Below are 21,306 nucleotides of genomic sequence, written 5' to 3' on the forward strand. Positions count from 1 at the left end.
TTTTGGTGCTCCATGGCTTATTGATGGATCATTCTACACTCTGTTTCCCTCATGCCATGGCATTCTCCCTGTGTGTCTTCTGTGTCATTTCTCCTCTTCTTATAAGGACACTAGTCATACAAGATTAGGGTCTGCCCTAATTCAGTGTTCTGTTATCTTAACTTGATGGCATCTGTAACCATCCCACTTTCAAATAAAATCACACTCACAGGTACCTGGCGTTAGGATTTCGATATACCTTTTTTTGGGGACACAATTCAACCCACAATCTCAGGTTCTGTGCCACAATGTTCCAGTTCTTCCCAGATGGTTAAAAGTGCTCCAGCCCAAAACATCAGGAGAAATGCAATTCAAATTGTCCATCAACTGCACTTTTCATGCTATAAGGTGACTATTCTTTCACATCCTTTTTGTTTGAATGCAGATATGCTCAGCTTTTGCTCTCAATATTAAAGCCATAATAGTGAAAGAAAATTAAGGGAGGTATGCTAATCTGCCTCATGCATCATCTGCAAAATTGTCAGGTAAATTCAGACTCCAAAATTTTTGTTTTAGTGTTAGTGACTAGAAGCAGAATAAACATGGTTTGATTTGCAGTCAGCTTGCTATGTTTGTGACATTACAGCAGTAGGAAAAATATTGTTGAGAAGCATATACTAAGAAAATTTAATATGGAAGTCATTGATTTAGTCTTGGGAGAGACACTTTTTCAAACAATAGATGCATTTTATAAGCTGCTTTTACCATTCACTACATTTTTCAGCAGTGTTGCCATATAAATATTAAAGATTTCTTTAAAAGTAAATTATATGCAAATATATGGATATTAAATATCACATGATTGTAAAGCTATTAGATGCTGTTTTTAAGTCTGCAGGAAAAGCTAATTTGGGCCTGACTAATTCACATTTTTGATATTTCAGTAAAGGTTCACCTTAATTTTACCTTTGCTTTATGAGAAAATAATTTGCTAAGCATATTTATCTTACGAAGAAATTGCCCTGTTTATGTGACAAATTGTATACATATTTCTTGTAGCCTCGAAACATTTACATATGAATAATTGATACACTAATTATAAATCATTCTTAGTTGTTAGTTAAATCAAATTTTCTAAGTCACACTTCCAGAGGAGACTAATTCAAAACAGAATATAGCATTGTAGAGTGTGTTATAAAAAGGTATTTCTATATAAGAAAAAGCTTTTTAATGCATAATTTTACTTACTCAAATAGATCTGCCTTTTGATGAAATAACTTAGAACATGTTTCTTATATTAAATCTTATTCCTGATCATTAACTTGTTCATATTCTGAGACAGAAAGCAAAATATGAGTGAGTTAATATTAAATATTGATGCTTTCTATAAATGAGTGAAAGATAGACACCAAGGAATTTTTCTTATACATTGTAGAATCAAATATAGTTTCATTTTTTATTATGAAAAGAATTAGGTAATTGTACAAGACTGCATTCTTTTAGCACTATTAGGGTACTGAAGATGTATATGTCTAACATTACTCAACAGGATTTAGAAGATGTGGGGAGTCTGGCTGAATCTGTTACAAAAATTTACAAAAGAGAAATCTTAAGATGCTCTAATTTTGTAACGAGTTCTCAAGGAGTCTAAAGCTAGGGGTGGTTATTGAAAATAATGGAGAGAATGCATGCACCAAAATGCTGGAAGTAAAACAGTTTGTGATTCAGGTATTTCACAGAGAAGCAGAACAAATCAGAGACCTGAGGCTCAAATTCCACTGAACACATGGTTACTATTTCATCCTTGCTAATTCCCATACCCGTGCATTCGGTAGCTTCAAACCTCAAGATCCTCATAGGACTTAAAAAACTTCAAACAAACTGGAGAAAATACCAACAACCATCATCATACTGCATCAGTCATGAATCAGATGTCATTTTGTGCCCACCTCACATGATTACATGAGATCCATTTTAATATGGTTGTGATGTCACAAATTCTTCAGATTATATATCAAGAATATATATATAGCCTGTATTTTAGACTTAGCCCTTCCGAGTGAAGCTCATATTTAGACTTAGGCTTAATTAGCGAGGAGAGTTTTAGCTTAGGGGTAGCTCTCTTAAGAAGAGAAAGATCTTTGCTATTTGACCATAGTGATTTAGCATAGATTTTTGTGGCCCCTAATGATCTTTCTAATTCATAAAAACAGTTCTGAAAGATCTAACCATTATATAAATTGAGGAAAAATGCTATATATATATTTGGTGTGTTTAAATTGATATTTGAATATCGAGTAACTGTTCCATTAGTGGTTATGTCACAGTAGGGATTACAAAGATTGTGGCATGCAATGGCTGCTACTGAAAACCCTAGATGTTACGTAGGGAAAATGAGAAGTGTAAGTTCTTGAATGCCCAGCTCAGAACATGGGAATAAAGAAAAGGAATTAGAAAATGTCTATGAAAGCTTCAAAGATTCCTTATCTTCCACAGTCATAAGACAGATAACACTGAGCTTGAGTGTAAGGGTTACAGAGTTGCAGTGCCAATTAAATGTAGCACTCTACCAGGCCTCTTCACTAACATTAAGGCATGGTGTGCAAGACATTGGAACCTAGGATAGTGGGCCATTTTGGTAAAAACAGAGAGGACCAAGAAATCTGAATCCCTAAAGTATCCTAAACCTTCCTTAACTGTAGAAGCAGCCAGTCCTTACCAGCTTTATTGTCCATAAAATCTTTCACTTCAGGCAGTTGCCTCAAGGATGCTTGTTTTGCACCCAACCTCACCATCTCTTATTGCCTCTAATACCAAACAAGAGATTTTTATCCTATCACACTCCAAATGGAGAAATAAAAGACCTACTCTGGAAAGAGATAGCCTTTATCCAAAAGAATTGCAGAAACTTGCTAATGTAAATATTAGCAAGGTGAGCATGCCTGGGTAAAGAGAAAGATCCAAGACCTTCCAGAAATATTAGATGTTGGCTCTTAATTGAAGCTAATTTTTAAAGACCCAAGACCCTGCTATGATTCATGGCCAGAGTAAGTGGCATTGGAGGTCAGTTTAAAGATGAAGTTGTGGTCTGAGGCATCTCATGAGAAATCCATTAGAGTCATGGCCATATGCTGTGGTTCTTTCTTTGGTTTTAGAATATATACTTAGTAACTGAAAGAATCCCTAGATTTGTTCCTGTGAATTGAGGGTCATTATGGTAAGTGTGTCATGTGGAAGCCATTATGTCACACCTGCAACAAGACAGTAAACTAAAAGCAATGTCCTATCCCAGGAGATGGGCAGAAATCAACGCAATTTTCAAATACCTGGAAGACTGAGTGGTGATGATTCCTACTGCTTCTCTCAGTAATTTACCTTTTTGGTTGATACAAAAGCCAGACAGACCTTGCAAAATAAATTAGAAACTATTGCAAACTTAATCAGATCATTTTACCAATTGCAACTGTGATGGGAACAGAGATTTTAGTGGATAAACCAATATATCCCAACATACCTATTTTGCTTTCTTCTTTTTTTTTTTTAAGATTTTATTTATTTTTTTGAGAGAGAAAGTGAGAGAGCACAAGCAGGGGAGGCGGCAAAGGGAGAGGGAGAAGCAGGATCTTCACTGAACAAGGAGCCTGATGTGACGCTCAATCTCAGGACCCTGGGATCATGACCTGAGCCGAAGGCTGACGCTTAACCAACTGTGCCCCCCAGGCACTCCTATTTTGCTTTCTTTAGATTCCTATCAACAGACATAAGCAAGATCAGAAATAGTAGAACATCGTGACTGTCTTATCACACAATATGTCGATTTGCCTGCTCCTGGTCATCACATAATCCAAAGGAATCTTGACTGTCCAGTTATTCCTCAACTATCAGGTTGGTTCATTTTATTGATGACATTATGCTAATTGGACCTGGCTACAGGATGTGACAAACTTTCTATCTGCCTTAGTAAAACACAGGTATGCAAGAGGATATGGGATGAACCTTGCAAAAGTTGAGGAGCCCAACATATCTGTCCTCTTCTGCACAGCTCTATCATTGCTACCGTAACCTGGTAGAGACTGGCCCTGGGCACTAAGTGATTGATTTAAGTTAACTGTCCTTCATGACCTGGGTATTATCCGGTCAATGAGTGATAAAGCTGTACATGAGCAGCAGCATCCCATGCTTAAATGAAAATATTTGTTAAAAGAATGAACATATGTTACTTTTTTTAAACATTTTTCAAACATTTCATTTCCCTTTTATATTACCTTATTCTGATTGATACATTCCTTTAATTGAGAGGAAATGAGAAGGAAATCATTAAGAAGATTTAACTTTCTAAAGAGTGTAGAGACATTCTCATATATTAACACACATGGTACTGAAATACATGGTCTAATGGCTCACCAGAGGTCAAATGGTGATCCAAAAAATAACTGTGGGTTCCTTCAAGTGCCCTTTGCTATTCATTTCCTTCCCTTTGATAACAATTATATATATGGAATTATTATATTTGGCAATATTTACCCACTCATTCATTATTCATTTAGATGATAAATAGATAGCTAGAAATGATAGAAATAGAGAGAGAAAGTCTGAATCATAAATAGTGCAATAGATTTTAAATGAGTCTCTGTGACATTGGATGTATAGGCTGGTAAAGGAAATGCTTAGAATTCCACTGATTCAGTGTCTTCCTTTCTAAATAGGGGTAGCTTAATAATTCTAAATGAGGACAAAAATATTAATGTGAGTAACTCATAAACTTAATGAATTTTGTCCAAACTAAACAACAATTTTTCTTAAAAATTGAACAAAAGTTTGTGTTTACTGTCTTTATAATGATTAATTGGATTAATGATGCTTAACAAATTTTAACAATATTTAAAACTATTTGATGGAATTCAAATTGATTTAACAATTTAAGTGTTCTGTCACCCATGAAGAAAAGATGTTAAATGATCCCAGGTTAATTAGCTTTTGATGCTTAACCAGTCTTATCTAGTCTTTTGCGCCTAAAAGCATAATCAGGATTTCAAAAAGTTTAGTTATTCCCAGCTTGGTTTAAGAAGGCTAAAGACACTAAGACTCATTTAATGAGGCTTAACTAAGTTTAATGGAGCTTGAAAATTTTAATGAAGTTTAAGTTTTAATAAGATATGAGAATTCCCTCCTATTTAAGATTATGAAGATTTTTCTTTATATCTGGAAAGTACCTTAATTCCCAAAGCAATTATGAATACAATGAAAATCTATTGATAAATAAAGATGACTTCTAAGGGATACAATATGCTTTTGGGGCTGAGAGGAAGAGCAGTCAGAAAGTGAAACTGTGAGTATTCCAATAAAATAGCAGATAATAGATTCTTAGAATCTGAAGGGGCCTTTCCTTCCATTTTATTTGATGTTCTACCCAACGCAGGATCCCTCTATATACTATTCCTGAAATACTGCCATTTACCTGTAACCTTGAACAACCCCTGTGATAACGCTACTACTCTAGAAAACATCACATTGGACGGTTAACCAACTACTTATAGATAACTAATTATTTTATATTGAGATGCAAAAATGGTATGAAGCCAGCTTGGCTTACATTTGAATATTGACACAAAACAGTTACCAACTGCATTTATACACATTGGTAGAAATAAAATAATATTTAAGAACATATGTTCTGGACTTAAGACTGCCTGAGTTTATATTGCTGCACCAATATAAGCATACTAGCTGTGAAGCCTGAGGGAAGTCATTTAACCTCTCTGAGCCTTGATGACTCAAGAAGATTTATTTCTTCATAGAGTTGTTGTGTGGCAAAATGGAGGCAACTGGTGAATCTGGATAAAGGATATTTGGGAATTCTCTGTACTATTCTCATATATTCTAAATGTTAGAAATCATTTCAAAATAAAAAATAAAGCAAATATAATAAAAATTAAAATGCAGCTCTTGTGAACATCAAATAATTGAATTGTGTTTTTATTTTGCTTCAGCGTATTCTGTCCATCTCTACCTATTCACTGGAGTATTCAATCCATTTAAAATTAATATAATTAAATGATTGATTACTATATGTTTTCTATTTTCTCCTTTGTTCTTTGTTCTTTCTATCCTCTCTTTCTGCCTATTTGGATAATGGAGTACTTTCAAAATAATCCTTTTGGCATTTCATTTTACTCCCTCTGTCATTTTTATGAATACCTCTGTTTTAATGTTTTAGTGGTTGTTCTAAGGACTAAAATAGTATCCTCAATTCATCCCAATCTTTCTTGAGTTAATATTACACCAGTTTAGAAAATCAACAAGGAGACACTGGCTTTGTATGACACACTGGACCAGATGGATCTCATAGATATATTCAAAACATTCCATTCTAAAACAGCAGAATACACATTCTTTTCAAGAGCACATGAAACATTCTCCAGAAAAGATCACATATTAGGTCACAGATCACATATTAGGTAACAGAAGTCTCAACAAATTCACATGATTTAAGTCCTACCATGCATCTTTTCTAACCACCATGCTTTGAAACGAGAAATCAACCACAAAACAAATGGAAAAAACACAAATACACAAAGGTTAATTAACATGCCTCTAAAAAATGAACGGGCCAATCAAGAAATCAAAGAGGAAATTAAAAAATACATGTAGACAAATGAAAATGAAAACACAATGGTCCAAAATCTTTGGGATTCAGCAAAAACTGTTCTAAGAGGGAAGTTTATAGCAATGCAGGCCTAACTCAAGAAGCAAGAAAAATCTCAAATAAACAACTTAACCTTATACCTAAAGAAGCTAGCAAATGAAGAATAAACAAAATCCAAAACCAGTAGAAGGAAGGAAATAATAAAGATCAGAGCAGAAATAAGCAATATAGAAGCTAAAAAACAAAAAACAAAACAAAAACCACAATAGAAAAGATCAATGAAACCAGGAGCTGAGCTGGTTCTTTGAAAAGATCAACAAAATTGATAGACCTTTAGCAAGACTCATAGGAAGGAAGGAAGGAAAGAAAAGAAAGGGAAAAAAACAAAAAAAGAGAAAAAAAGAGAGGACTCAAAATCAGAAATGAAAGAGGAGAAAAAATCACCACCACCACAGAAATACAAAGGATTATAAGAGAATATTATGAAAAATTGTGTGCCAACAAATTAGACAACCTGGAAAGAATGGATAACTTCCTAGAACATATAACCTCCAAAAACTGAATCAGGAAGAAATAGAAAATTTGAACAGACCAATTACCAGCAATGAAATTGAATCAGTAATCAAAAAACTCCCAACAAACAAAAGTCCAGGACCAGACAGCTTCAAAGGTGAATTCTACCAAACATTTAAAGAATACCTATTTTTCTCAAACTATTCCAAAAAATAGAAGGAAAACTTCCAAATTCATTTGAAGAGGTTAGCATTACCCTGATACCAAAACCAGATAGAGACACTACAAAAAAAGAAAACTACAGGCCCATATCTCTGATGAACATAGATGTACAAATCTTCAACAAAATATTAGCAAACAAAATCCAACAACACATTATAAAAAACTATTCACCAAAATCAAGCGGGATTTATTCCTAGGATGCCAGAGTGGTTCAATATTTGCAAATCAATCAGTGTGATACACCATCTCAACAAGAGAAAGGATTAAAGCATTTGATTATTTCAATAGATGCAGAAAATGCATTTGACAAAGTACAACATCCATTCATGATATAAGTCATCAGCAAAGTAGGTTTAGAAGGAACATATGAAACATAACATATGAAAAACCCACAGCTAACATGCATGATGGTGAAAAACTGAGAACTGTCCCCTTCAGATCAGGAACAATACAAAGACTTCCACTCTCACCATTTTTATTCAACATAGTACTGGAACTCCTAGCAACAGCAATCAGACAAGAAAAAGACATAGAGGGCATCCAAATCAGTAAGGAAGAAGTAAAACATTCATTATTTGCAGATGACAAGATATTATACATAGAAAACCCTAAATAAAAACTCTACCAAAAATCTATTAGAACTGATAAATGAATTCCATAAGGTCACAGGATACAAAATAAATTGCTTTTCTATACACTAATAATGACGTAGAGGCAAGAGAAATGAAGAAAAAAATCCCACTTACAACTGAACCAAAAAAATAATAACTAGAAATAAACTTAACCAAGGAGGTGAAAGACCTGTACTCTGAAAACTATAAAACATGGATGAAAAAAATTGAGGACAACAAAAACAAATAGAAAGATATTTCACATTCATGGACTGAAAGAACAAATACTGTTAAAATGTTCATATTACCCAAAGCAATCTACAGATTTAATGCAATCTCTATCAAAATACCAGTAACATTTTCATAGAACTAGAATGAAAATCCTAAAATTCATATGGAGCCACAAAGGAACTGAATAGCCAAAGAAATCTTGAAAAAGAAGAACAAAACTGGAGGTTTCACAATCCCAGATTTCAAGATATACTACAAAGCTGTAGTAATCAAAACAGTATGCGACTGGCACAAAAACAGACACCTAGATCAACAGAACAGAATAAAGAGCCCAGAAATAAACCCACACTTACATGGTCAATTAATCTTCAACAAAGAGGCAAGAGTATTCAATGGAAAAAGACAGTCTCTTCAAAAAGTGGTGTTGTGAAAACTGGACAGCTACATGCAAAAGAAAAACTGGACCATTTCCTACGCCATACACAAAAATAAACTCAAAATGGATTAAAGACCTAAATGGAAGACTTGAAACCATAAAAATCCTAGAAACCATAAAAATCCTAGAAGAGATCATAGGCCATAATTTCACTGACATCAGTCATAGAAACGTGTTTCTACATATGTCTCCTGAAGCAAGGGAAACAAAAACAAAACTAAATAATTGAAACTCATCAAAATAAAAAGCTTCTGCACAGCAAAGGAAACAATGAACAAAACTGAAAGCCAGCTTACTGAATGAGAGAAGATATTTGCAAATGACATATCTGATAAAGGGTTAATATCCGAAATATATAAAGAACTTATACAACTCAATGCACACACACAAAAAATAATCCAATTAAAAAATGGGCAGAAGACATGAACAGACATTTCTCCAAAGAAGACATATAGATGGCCAGCAGACACAGGAAAAGATGTTCAACACCTTAATCATCAGAGAAATGCAGATCAAAATCACAATGATATATCACCTCACACCTATCAGAATGGCTAAAATCAAAACACAAAAACAAGTGTTCACAAGGAGTGGAGAAAAAGGAACCCTTGTGCACTGCTGGTGGGAAGACAAACTGGTGCAGCCACTGTGGAAAACAGTGGAAGTTCCTCAAAAAATTAAAAATAGAATTATTATATGACCAATAATTCCACTATTGGTTATTTACTCAAAGAATATGAAAACACTAATTTGAAAAGATATATACACTCCTATGTCTACTGCAGTATTATTTACAATAGCCAAATTATGGAAGTGTCTATTGATAGATGAATGGCTAAGGAAGAAGTGATATATAATGGAATATTACTCAGCCATAAAAAAGGATGAAATTTTGCCATTTGCAACAACATGGATGGAGCTACAGAGTATTATGCTAAGTGAAATAAGTTCTTGTTGTGAAAAGAGCCTTAAAAGCATTCATTAACATCTTCTTTAAGATCTATAGCTTTTAACTCTATTCTTGTGGGATATTTTTATTTTATTATGGTCATGAAAGACTTCTTACATCATTTATAAATTCATATTTAAAATTGGAGCATATCAAAAAGTACTGCTTGTAACTACAGATTTTCCTTTTCGTAGTTGACATCTTTGGGATTTGAAACACCTAAATTTTGTTATTTTTTTCTAACTTTTATTTTTAAATAAATTTATCTTTAAATAAATATTATTTTTAAGTAAATTAAATTTTTAAAATTTGTTAAATTTTATTTTTTAATGAATTATTGATTTGAATTATATTAACATTTGAAAATGACCATATGATCTTATCTACCCCATTAAATTTAATCAAGTCATCAATCAAATTAAATTTGATCAAGTTATCTGTTCTCTTACCAAACATATTCATTGTCTTTTCTAGGATCAAATGATTCTTGAATTGTAGGCCAGGGTTCTGAAAATCAAATGCTATTCTTTGGCTACTTAAACTTATGTATTTATTTAATTTTCTAGAAGTCTCATCTTCATAAAAGAGATGAAAATATCATTAACTATATCCTTTTTGTCCTTGATTATTATCTATGAAAATGTAAATGATGGTAATTAGTATCAATTTGCAACAGTTCTTTATTAAGCACAATTTCCCTTAGGCAACTGTAGTAGTTCACTCAGACTTTGGCCAACCAGACTAAAAATATTTCATTCACCCCTACTTTTTTGTTGCTTGGGTATCCAAGTCACAGTTACCAAAATAAAATATTATTATCAAACCATAAGGAAGTTTTGCTTTCTGTTGACACTTTCAAGGAGAGTAACAAGAGATGATAGATTTAGAACAAAGAATAATTTAGAACAGATATCAAATGAGAAAAAACACCAGAAAAATCTACCAAACAAAACCATTTGACCATTGGATCTGCTCAAAGCTCAGAGCCCCCAACCAGCACCCAAACCTGTACCTGACATCTTCATCTTAACAGCCTGAGCAGAATTATATTTCAAATAATTAATGCTATTTTCTCCCTAATTCCTTACTCTTGTACTCTTTATATATTTTTAGGAACCGTGTCAGCCATGGAAGACTGGCAGATAAAGTAGGTGCTTGCAGAATTAGTTTTTCCATTTCAAAATTTAGGATAAAACCAGAGCTAGAGGTAGGCAGGAGGGATTAGGATGGGATCACTGTCCTGTGTTATCTGGTTTCCAATAATTGAAATATATATAGAGAAAAAGTTGTTTTGTTTTCATGTGAAAGTGTAAATTGTGTTACTCCGCTCCATCTTAGTTGGAAGCTGTAGTCCCCTGTGAATTTTTTATTTTGAAACCACCCCATATTTACAGTGCATAATCACTTAAAATGTCAAAAAAGAAGTAGCTATTGAATAATTTATATTTAAAATCTCAGACTGGTGAGACTTTTTACAAAGGAAACAGGCTTGATGTTTTATAAATGTAAAAGTTTTCACGCTGTGTCATAATCATTTCAAATTAATAGTCCTTAAGTAAGGTAGCAGTCCAGCAGTAAAAGACAAGTTTTCTGGATGGCGTTTGCTACTTTCAACAGTTTCAACTTTTAGCGGAAAGTCTTTATATTTTCAAATGGAATACGTTCCAATGATGCTTTAAAAATAACAATAGGGCACCACTTAGAGTGTGGTCAAAAAGCTTTATCATAAATCTGAAAAATAACTTAAAACTCCTTTGCAATCCTCTGTGCACACATCATTTTAAGTTTTAACTCTTGTGAATTACGCCTAAGATTCTGAGTATGGGATAATGGCAAATTTATAATTTTTAATGAAATATACAAAGTCACATCTAAACCAACATAAATGTTGTTAAATTCAGCTTTCTAGAAAGCTAACTTTGAAGTCTGTACTATATATAGTGAGTAATGATATTGTTACAGTTATGAATGGATAGGAAGATCACTTTGTCTTGTGAGGCAAGTTTAATTTGATTGCCCATCAGAGCTGCAGCTCAGACTTTATAAGTGAAGTATTCTTTTAAATAGTAGGAACAACATGTATTCATATTTGTGAAAAGATAGAACAATGATTATACTGTATTTTTAATTTGTAGGCATAGTTCTCAAGCAGACATTATCGATCCTTAATGGAGCTGAACATAGATAAGCATCATGTTTGTTTACAATCAGATTACGTATTAATCAATTAATTTATATTCTAACATCTCAGCTCTCAGTCTCATTTAATTTGTTGTACCATGAAGTTCTTGAATTTCTCTCCTATGCCTCTTTTTTTCAAGATAATAAATCTCAAAGGTAAATCTTTACGCTTTTTAACACCCTATTTGCAAAATGTTATCTTGTGTTATTGTATACAAATAATACACTAGAAATAAAAGGAAAAATATTAACAGGGAATACCAATAAAATTAATTTTCTCAGGCCATAGAAACTAAGACCAATAAATCTACAATGAAGGGATTAAAAATGGTCAGCATCCATTGCTCTGCTATTCTCCATCGCTTTCTGCCTTTCTGGTCAGTGCTTACACCATTTCCACAGGACCACTTCCTCAGGCCCAGATTTCCATACCACCTTTGAAAATTGCCAATATGACATGGCTCTCAAAACAGTCTAACACTTTAAACTCCATTGTATACTACACTCAAACTCTCTAGATTTGAAGTAATGTTTCTTCTCTCCCCTTTAGCATATAAGTGCATAAAAGTAAAAAAAAAAATTGATTTGTCTATTATGTTCAGATAGCATAAGTCAAATTCAATTTACTTCAATTTTTATACATTTTGTGTTTTCTCCTATTTTTTAAATGTCTTTGTAAGTATGACATGAAAAATACAACATTTAAGCAAATTTTGTGCTATGGATAATTCACATATAAATTTTTCTGAAATATAAGAGAACAAATAATGAATTTAAGAATAGCATTGTCTTAGCATAAAATAGTTAATTGCCAGTGTTTGATTTCAGTTGCACTGGAAGTTTCTGCTATTTAAGAGAAAAAGAAAAGAAAACTTTTTAACCACAGGCTGATTCTTGATATTTCCACATTTAATGCCAGTCATTTGGCTTAAACCTTTGACCCTGCTTAAAGCATGCATTCTTGAGAGGAGTAAGAAATTCAACTTCTATCATATATTTATACCTTATTATATATGGTTTATAATCCTTGACTAGAAGAGAGGGAGTTCAGAATGTAAGAGAATTGAATAACTTAAAGTTAGAAGAATATGGAAACAATATGCAAGAATATGAAATGCAGGCACTCAGGGTGTTCAATGCCACTAATGTATACAATTGCCAATTCTGTATTTTTGCACTCTATGTTTCTTACTAATATCCCATATTAAAAAGGACACTTAAATACAAGCAACCCCCACACCTCAAAAGTGTTTACAATATTTTTGATGTTCTATGTTTTACTTTTTCCATTTTATAATTTATAAATTGCTATCATTTCAGTGGAATGTTTATTTTTTTTTTTAGATTTTTTTTTTTTTTTTTTTGTATTTGACAGAGAGAGAGACAGCCAGCGAGAGAGGGAACACAAGCAGGGGGAGTGGGAGAGGAAGAAGCAGGCTCCCAGCGGAGGAGCCTGATGCAGGGCTTGATCCCAGAACACCGGGACCACGCCCTGAGTCAAAGGCAGATGCTTAACGACTGAGCCACCCAGGCGCCCCACAGTGGAATGTTTAAAGCAATAAAAATATTTTTATTTTTAGTATAAAATAACCTAAAGAAAAGAAGGAAGCTCTAACACCCATACCAAAATTTGCACAGGGTGAGCAAAGGCACTTCAAGTACCAAACCTAATTTCTTCCATTTTCAAAAGAAAATTTAGAAAACGTGGATTCAGTGGTTTGCCAATTATAGTCAGAGGCAAATCTAAGATTAGGACAAAGATCTCCTAATTGCCCAGTCTCAGTAATTAGTGTATGTGGTATCATAAAAATCCTTCCATTCACTTCCCTCTAATGTTGCCTCCCATCTATCCATATCTTTGTCCTGTAGTATTACAAATGTATGTAATCATAATTGAGGTTATCAAATAATTCTTAAGGAATTATTCTCCCAAATAATACTTGTATTTTTAATGGCATTTGTTAGTCAAATATCTAAGCACAAACAAAACATTGCAGTGAGAGGAGAGGCTGGTACTAAGGAACCTACCCTATGGCTTCCATTGTCTATCAAACCATTCACTTGCACTACTACATTTTCTGAACAAGTCCAAGTTAAGCTTCTAATCACAGACTTACCCCAAGACGTTTCACACTGGCAGTAGGAAAAGGAGGGGGGTGTATTTGATGGGATCTGTAGATACAGTGAGAATAAAAATAAATATAGCTTTTGCTTAAAGTTTGTAAAACCTTGATGCAATAACCAAATATAAACCAGATTTTGGGCAGTACAAGAGAACTATTAGATATACCTAATATAATCCCAAAATTTTTATAGGAAGCTGCAAGGAGAAAGGGACAAAATCTGGGCCAGGTAATCAAGGCATGAAAAATTATATGTCACTATTGATATATAATAATGTAGACAGACATGAAACTACTGGAAAAAATTTAGGGACAGCTTAGGTCATCAAGACAAAATAAAGGGAATCATGGATGCCAAGTTTGAGCACGCAAATGAGGGATAGCCTTCAAATGTATCTAGAGCATAAGGTCATAAGAAGAAAACCATACAACATCAAAGGCAAGAATAAACTGGGATATGGAATTAAAAATAGGTACAAGAAAGCCAGGAACGTTGTCTGAGATCTGTCACAACAGGAGTCCGAAGTGGGGTCATGTTGAAAGGGAACCCTTTCCATGCACAAGGCATAAAGTAGGTAATTGTCTACCAAGCTTGATTTCAGATGCATGGGAAGGCCCTACTATATAAAACATAAAGAAAAAAAAAAAACGTTTATCCATTGACTGGTTTTTGATTTAATATTTAACACCTCAAGCATTTGGTCTAAAGTTTGATCCTTGAAAGAAAACAAATCTGTTGTCAATTCTTTTCACCTTAGCAAGGCAACATCAGGATTTATGGTGAATCTCCAGTCTTCATAAGCCTGGAACCTATAGATAAGTGAATCAAACTATGGTTTACACACTGCTGGTTTCAACATAGCTTTTTTTTTTTTGGTATTGTATACATGCTCCTATTATTCTGAAAGTAACAGTGAACTAATAATTATGTGTATTCAAGTCTTCTTCATCTAATATTCTCATTTAAAATCCTTAGAGGAAGGCATTTTAACTTTTACTAATTCTTTATCTTCAAAATTTAGTATGGAATCTAATATATGATAGACGTTCAATACTAGTTGATTTGAAACTTTACTACAGGTAATTTTGTTCAAAAAAAGAAGTAATTTTCAGCATGTCAATCATATATTAATTCTCCTGATTGGCACACAGTCTGAAATGGTTTTTTTCCTTTTAATTTAGGTAAGTTCCCCTCTCTGAATAGGCTGCCATGTTTTAAATTTCATCATCCTCACTATCAAATTAGTTGGTGTTAAGAATACAAATTATGTTTCTACTTCTGTCTGATTTATCCTTTGTCCTTGGATGTCACTGCTTTTTTCCCTAGATCTAAATTCCAGATAATACTATTGATTTTTTTGTGTGTGTAATGCAGAGTGATGTCCTTTATCCACTTCCAGTAGGACATGCTGTTTGAAATACTTTCCTAGTAAAGTAATATTTTCTGATGCAATATTGAATGAAGTACCATAAATCCTTCCTCAAATATTGTTGTATAAACATATATACATTTAAAAATACATACACATAGACTCTCTCACCTGTTCATCTTTCAAACCAATATTTCTATTTGGCTGTGGTTCTAGCAACAATTTGTATCACTGGAGTAGAGTGAAGCCAAATGTTTTGGGGTTTGTTCATTCAGCAAGATGACTGAAGCAAATGAGTTCACAAAAAAATATCATTTATAAAAGTGTCTAAAGAAGGTTTTGAGCAATTATAACATTTTATCAAGACACCAAAACTCTTTGCCAGGGAATTCTTAGATTTATGTAATAGTTTATTCAACACTTATAAATATTTCACTTTTGTCACTGCATTATAATATGGGAAAATTTAGATGAAGCCAGATATGGCGTGGTTGATCTTATTTCAATCAGCCTATGCTCTAGCTTTTTATAAAAGTCCCTTTTCTCTGAATAATACATTTCCCCTTCTTTGGAAGTAGTTAGAAACAAATTCATTCCTGCCTGTACAGAGCACATCCTTAGATCCTTGGATGCTCTCAGTTTCTTCTAAACAAGCAGCTGACTCCATGACCCTGCCACCTGCCACAGCCAACTGAGGTAGGTGGACAGTCAACTAAAACAGGGTCAATGGGAATTTGTCTCCAAGTTGCTACCCAGAGAGATTAGAGGTGCAGTCTCTGCATTGAAAGAGTCTACTATGGCCATCACTGGGCTGACAGGAGCAACTTGAACAAAGAAATTTCATGTGCCAGGAGAAAGATGAAAGAAGCTGATCCACAGGAGAAGTAGAGATGAGAGAAAATATGAACCCAGGAAGAGAGACAGAGAGCAAGAAACAGAGATAAGAGCCTTCTTAATGTCTGATTATCTTATACTTTTTGGTTCTTATTCCTATGACTAAATCCTATCTGACCTTTACTAGAAATTAGGAAAATTTTCTAATTATAAATGTTCTTCATCACCAGCATAGAATTCAAGCTCATGTTTGTACTTCCAAACTAGGACTATACAGGTCTCATAGTAAGTAGTCAAAAAAAGCGGGGGGGGGGGGGGGGTTTTTTTGTAAAATAATATAAAANGGGGGTGTTATTGATTAAAATACACACAAAAACACAAAAAAATACTAAAAAAAAAGTTTGTTTAGACACTTTGGTTCCAAGAAATCAAACAGATAATCTAGAACTCTCATATTTGATAAAATCATCACTGAGAGAGTCCCTGATATGGGATAAGCTCTGGGCCAATGATTTTCCATTATCTCATTTTATCCTCCAACAAACTTAGGAGTTCCGTACTATTTTCAGCATTTCATAGATGATGAAACTGAGACTTAAACTTTCCTGGGGTCACAGAGGCATTAAATGGTGAAGAGAGAACACAAATTCAGGTCTCTGACTCTGATCCTGAGTTCTTTTTATATATAATTCATGTGAACTTGGTCAGCTTTGTGTCTATGTATCTAGTTTATGACTAGATTATTCTTTAAGTATAATTGCAGATGAAAACACTAAAGACTACTAAAAATGGTTTAGAAGATTTGTAATTATATTATTTGTTACTTATTGCTTGTCAAATTAATTAAGTGAACAAATTTGAAAATTAAACGACATGAAATCACAGATAGCTAAATGCTAAAGACCGAAAGAGGACTAAAATCACCCAAATGCAATTTAATCTAATATAGGAATTTATTTTGATTGTGCCTTTTAGGAAGTAAAATGATACCTTTTTACTGTTTTTAATTCCAACAATATTATCTTCTATGAAGATAAAATTGGCAACTTTTTTGTTGAAAAAGTATGTACTTAGTATTCTCTAAACATGTTAGACATGAATGAATAAATAAATACCCTTATGACAAATATCTGAAAAAGATGATTCATAGAAAGGAATATTTTTACATCATTGTTATAAAAATTCACACTACAAGTAGCTACTACACATTTGGGTAGATATTTCTTATTAATTTAAAACAGATTTATCTCTCTGTGACCAAAATATTCATGCAAAATTTTAAGTACTACATTACTTTTAATGCATTTTGAAAATTTTATATTTTGACAAGGGTTGGTGCGACAGTGTACTTTCCGGTGAAAAGATTAGCCCAAATTAATGACTCAGATAAAGCACATTCAACCTTCAGGTTTTATTTTTACAAAATAAATCCATGAAAATAAGTTTAACTAAGCTACTAAAAATAAGTCTCTCTTTATTAAGCAATATTATTTGCAATTACGTTTTTGCTAGTATGTGATCAAAAGACAAAAAAGTGACTTAACTCTTCTAAAAGTTGTATCATTTTAAACGTTAAAAATCTTGACTAGCAACTGGCAGATGAAAAATAATTTATACAAATTCAGGAAAATTACTTTTGAAACATCACTCTCATGAAAGATTTTAAGAATGGAGACTAAAATATAGTTATGCATTTCAAGACTTTGAGAAAAGAATTTCTTTCAAATGATGAAAAGAATCTCTTATGTCTTATTTTAAGCTTTAAGTTTTTGTTGTTGTTGTTGTTTTGTTTTAATGAAAAAGAAGACTGAGACACCAGACACAGTTCACCGGGACAGCTCCATACATTCAGCAAATACCAATTATAGAGAAAGTCTGGAAAAGGAAAATTTTTTAAAGTAAAGCCATCCTTAAAAATAAGATAAACATCTATGGAACCAGTAATGAAATATGAGATGTGAAAAACAGAAAGCAGAGTTGAAACTTCAGGTCTTTGGGCTTTGCCTCCAGCAACAGGCACAATAGATGGGGGGAGCAGAGATTAAAAATGCCTCACTGAGGTAGACAGTGAATCTGGGTTCAGTTTGGATCCAGGCCTATGAATGGGGAGCAAAGAAAAGCTATAACTTTTCCCAAGCAAATGACTTACATAAAGAGGCGTACCTAAGACTATGAGGGGGGGGAAAAAAAAACAGAAAAATCTTCCTATTAAGTATAAGTACCAAGCTACTTGCTAGACCATGACTCAGTCTGAGGTTTCCCCACTAACCCCAGAAGATATAAGTGCTAAACTGACAATATAGGATCGGATTGTATATGCAGGATTATAGAGACCAAATCGAGACACCCAAAACCAGACAACAGGAGCACAGAGAGGGAAGGAAGGGGAGAAAAATGCCATCATAGCTGGGCCTACAAACCAAAATTCCAAAACCAACGAGGAGAAAAATAGGTTAAAAAATCAAAATTCACAAGATTGTTACCGCAGATACAGTACAAAATAGTGCATCTAAGATGACCTCAGAATAAGTATGTTGCAGATTCTCAAAGGCATAGGAAAAAGGTAACCATGAAACAAAGTGCAGGGCAATATGAAAAACAACTATTTCCAAATATCAGGTATTAAAAATGTAATTACTGAAATTCAAAATTTAACAGATTTTTTTAGGTTGAAAGGAACACAAAGAAAGGATTATTTTCTTTTTATCTTAAAAAATGCACAGTAAACATAGAAGATAAAAAGTGAATACACAAAAAAGAGGTTCAGAAATAGATGTCAAATGACAGATTTAGTGAGAGGATCTAATTTATCTCTAATAGGAATGCATGAGACAGACACTGAGGAAGTGTTGGTGAAACAATATCCAAAGAGGTAAGGCTGAGAATAGTCTAGTACAATTGGAAGACATGAAATCTTCTGTTGGAAAGCACACTTGGAAGAACAAGCAAGATAAACAAGAATCACTATATCAACGCATTGCAGTGACATAATGGTAGTAGTACAGTAATAAATAATATTAACGATAAATAGTACATGAATAAGTAATGAAAAATTTCACATTTAGAAATATATGGGTAGGAGCTCCCTTCTTCCTAGGAGGCCCAATAAATTAAGATGTTCAATATGCTCATTTTTTAAATAAAGTATTAAATAAAACATTCAGAACTCCCAATAGAAAACATCAAATATTAAGGGTTTTTTTTTTTCTTCCTTTCTTTTCGTTTTATTGTTTTGTTCTTCTTTGGAGCTCAGTTTGAAAGAACTGTTAATTACACATTTAAATTAAAAAGCACATTGACATCATATATCACTTTCTGTCCTCTTCTTGTATTTTTGCCTTTCTTTAATGATCAATATTCTTATTCCCCTCATCCCTTTGCTAATGTGCTTGATATTTACCCTTAAATATAACTTAATACAGGTTCACAGCTGGAAAGAAATTTTGCCTTAGATGAATCATACCTTGAGTCTCACTCATGTCTGATTTTGGTATTTATATGAGACTTTGGACTTTGACTTTAGAATTGATGCTGGAAAGAGTTTAGACTTTAGAGGCTGCTGGAATGGCATGCATGTATTTTGTATATGAGAATGGCATTAACGTTGTATAGCCAAGGAGTGAAATGGTATAGACTGAATTATGTCCCTCCAGAATTCATATGTTGAAGCCCTAATGCCCAATGTGATGGCAACTGGAGATGGAGCCTTGGGGAGATAAACAGATTTCAATGAGATCATGAAGGTGGGACCCTCATGTTGGGATTACTGCGCTTGTAAGAGGCATCAGAGAGCATGCTTCCTCTCTCCACCATGTGAGAGTACAGTGAAAAGCCTTCTGGAAGCCAGGAAGAGAGCCCTTACCAGAAAACTGAATCTTGATCTTGGACTTACCAACCCCCAGAAATGTGAGAAATAAATCTCACCCGGTCTATGGTATTCTATTTTGACAGCCAGAGTTGATTAATAGAAATATTTTTCCAAGTTTCTTTGCATTTCTTTATTTATAATAACTTCTGTTTTTCATTTTTCTTTCCTGCCCTACTTGACACATCCAATTTCTTTTGATGGTTTTAAATTCATTCACTCTTCAATTTTTTTTTTTTTTTTTGGTCCAGTCACTACCTTACCCCTTACTGTTGTCTTTTTTTTTTTTTAATTTAACAATATCTCTGTCTTCCTGAAAGGCATGGTAGATATTTTAATACATTTTATCTTCTTGAGATCCCTAAGACCTTCCATAGCTTTCTCCCCCAGCAAGTTCTTTTCTTCACCAGAGTTAAAAAAAAAAAATGCATTCCAGTCTAATAAAGAAAAAATAAACTTTAATTTTTTAAAGAAGATATAGGAGAATATATTTATGATCTTAATATAGGGGAAAATATTCTTAAACCAGATCCTCTCCACCCCTCCCCCCCAAACGTGAGTAACAGTAACTTTTTGCATTGTGCCAAACAGGCAATGAACAGGAAGGTCAAGTACTAATTGACTGTTTTCTTTTTCTCACTATTTTGAAATTTAGATTACTAGTTCTGAAAGAACTAGTACAAAATTAACTAGAACTAGAACAAAAATGAAGTTTTACTCAGAGAGAAATAACGTCTCATTTGGGCAAATTTCATAACCATTTGGGCCTTAAGATTTGCAGACTAACAAGCAAGTTTTGAACTCCATCTAAGGTTAATTCATACTCTATGGAGCCGACTCCTGGCAGCAGTTACACCTAAGCAGGGCAGGCAAACAGGCTAGATACTCACCCCCGCGTTTCCAACCTCCTTCTTTTCCTCAGGCATACACAGGTTTTTGCAGCGCGCAATCTGCAGTGAATGAGAAAGCGCCCTGGGAGCTTCTGGGCTGGCGAACACGTGGAGACTGGGGCATCGCTGTGCGCCTGCAGAGAGCATGGAACCTCTCCTCCCGTTCTCTCGCCCTGGCCTTTGTCTCGCTCTTTGTCTCTCTTCCTCAGCTTGTTCGGTTTGTTCATTCTCAGTGGCCTCAAAAGTTCACTTTTCCACAGAAGCTCGTCTTCCTGAAATGGGCGCAGCCTCCTTGCGTCCAGCTGAGCAGTGAACCCAGAGACTATGGGCTGAGACTGCGGGAGCCGCTGGAGTCCCCAGACCAACTTCCAAACGGGAGCTACAATTTCCAGCGGCTCCTGAAGAGGGCGCCAGCCTGCACCGGGATGTAGCGCAGGCTCGGGCTGTGCTATTCCC

General features: G+C 33.9%; 1 pseudogene; it reads left to right on the forward strand.

Moving 5' to 3' along the window:
* LOC103659878 overlaps positions 1-21,306 on the forward strand; it is a 159,975-nt pseudogene that overhangs the window by 137,422 nt on the left and 1,247 nt on the right.

This window comes from Ursus maritimus, unplaced genomic scaffold (assembly GCF_017311325.1).
Source record: "Ursus maritimus isolate PB19 unplaced genomic scaffold, ASM1731132v1 scaffold_1, whole genome shotgun sequence".
In the NCBI taxonomy this organism is placed as follows: Eukaryota; Metazoa; Chordata; class Mammalia; order Carnivora; family Ursidae; genus Ursus; species Ursus maritimus.